This window comes from Neopelma chrysocephalum, unplaced genomic scaffold, assembly GCF_003984885.1.
Source record: "Neopelma chrysocephalum unplaced genomic scaffold, ASM398488v2 Primary Assembly neopelma1_96212, whole genome shotgun sequence".
NCBI classification, from domain to species: Eukaryota; Metazoa; Chordata; class Aves; order Passeriformes; family Pipridae; genus Neopelma; species Neopelma chrysocephalum.
This window is the reverse complement of record NW_020924861.1, coordinates 1-1664: the sequence shown is the minus strand read 5'-3', so window position 1 is coordinate 1664 and position 1664 is coordinate 1. Positions and strand designations below refer to the sequence as shown.

At 58.7% G+C, this 1664-nt stretch overlaps 1 long non-coding RNA gene across 1 annotated transcript; it reads left to right on the top strand.

The window, feature by feature from the left end:
• The first annotated feature begins 6 nt into the window (after positions 1-6).
• On the top strand, positions 7-1442 carry LOC113981166. The gene is made up of 2 exons (XR_003538341.1): positions 7-212; positions 1214-1442. It is a non-coding gene; the product is annotated as an uncharacterized LOC113981166 (long non-coding RNA).
• Positions 1443-1664: the final 222 nt, after the last annotated feature.

Genomic DNA, 1664 nt, shown 5'->3' with positions numbered 1-1664 from the left:
GTTCCAGGCAGACGGGGCTGGGCTTCGGCAGCACCATGGCGCGCGTGGGCGGCATCGTGGCGCCGCTGGTGAAGATGATGGACGAGTACTACCCCTTCCTGCCCCCCCGCCGTCTACGGCGTGGCCCCCGTGGTGGCGGCCGTGGCGGCCGCGTTCCTGCCCGAGACCCTCAACGCGCCCCTGCCCGACACCATCGAGGAGGTGGAGAGCAGGTGGGTGAGAGGGGAGAGGGAGGGAGGGAGGAGGGAGGGGTGGAGGGATGGATGGAGGGATGGAGGATGGATGGAGATGTGGATGGATGGTTGGATGGATGCTTGGATGGAGACACGGATGGATGATGGATGGATGATGGATGGATGACAGATGGATGGATGGAGGGATGGTTGGATGGATGATGGATGGATGGAGACGTGGATGGATGGTTTGATGGATGATAGATGGATGGATGGATGGATGGATGGAGATGGGGATGGATGATGGATGCTTGGATGGAGACAGGGATGGATCATGGATGGTTGGATGGATAAGACATGGATGGACGGACAGATGGACGGTCGGAGACATGGATGGGGGATGGATGGACGGATGGATGGTTAGCTGAGAGCTGGCTGATGAACGTTGGCTGGTGGATGGTTGGCTGGTGGATGGTTGGGTGGTTGGATGGTTGGATCATGGGTGGTTGGATGGTGGATGTTGGATGGTTGGATGGTTGGATGATGGTTGTGTGAGGAACGGACAACGGTTGGATGATGGTTGATGATGGCTGATGGATGGTTGGATGATGGATGTTGGATGGTTGGATCATGGGTGGTTGGATGGTTGGATGATGGATGTTGGATGATGGATGTTGGGTGGTTGGATGGTTGGATCATGGATGGTTGGCTGATGGATGTTGGGTGGTTGGATGATGGTTGTGTGAGGAACAGGCAATGGCTGGATGATGGTTGATGATGGACAATGGATGCTTGGCTGATGGATGGTTGGATGGTTGGATCATGGGTGGTTGGATGATGGATGTTGGATGGTTGGATGGTTGGATGATGGTTGTGTGAGGAATGGACAACGGTTGGATGATGGTTGACGTTGGACAAAGACAAAGAGTTCCCAGGGAAGGGACACCTGGACACATTGAGGGACAGGAGGATGGACCCGCATGGGTGGGGCCTTCCCCCCTACCATGACCCTCCTCCTCCTCCTCCTCTTCCTCCCCCAGGGCCAAGCGGAAGCCGGCGGGTGACCCCAAGGAGAAGATCGCCCTCCAGCCCCAGGACACGCCCCCCCAGAAGGAGGCCTGAGGGACCCCTGGGGGGCCCGACCAGCACCCGCCACCCGGGGGTCCCCAAAGCTCGGGGGGGGACGAGGGGGGAACTCGGCCGCGGTTTTGGGGACCCCCCCGTGAGGAGGGGACATCGGGGGAGGAATAAACAGCTCTGGTGGGGACACGTCTTGGAGTCATCTCTGAGCCCCCCCAGGGCCACCTCTGACAGGGTGACACCCAAAAACCACCTCCGAGGTCACCTCTAAAGAGGTGACACCCAACAACCACCTCCGAGGTCACCTCCAATGAGGTGACACCCAAAACCCACATCTGAGGTCACCTCCGATGGGACAGAACCGTGTCCCCAAGGTCACCTCCAATCAGGTGGCACCCAAGAACCCCTTTT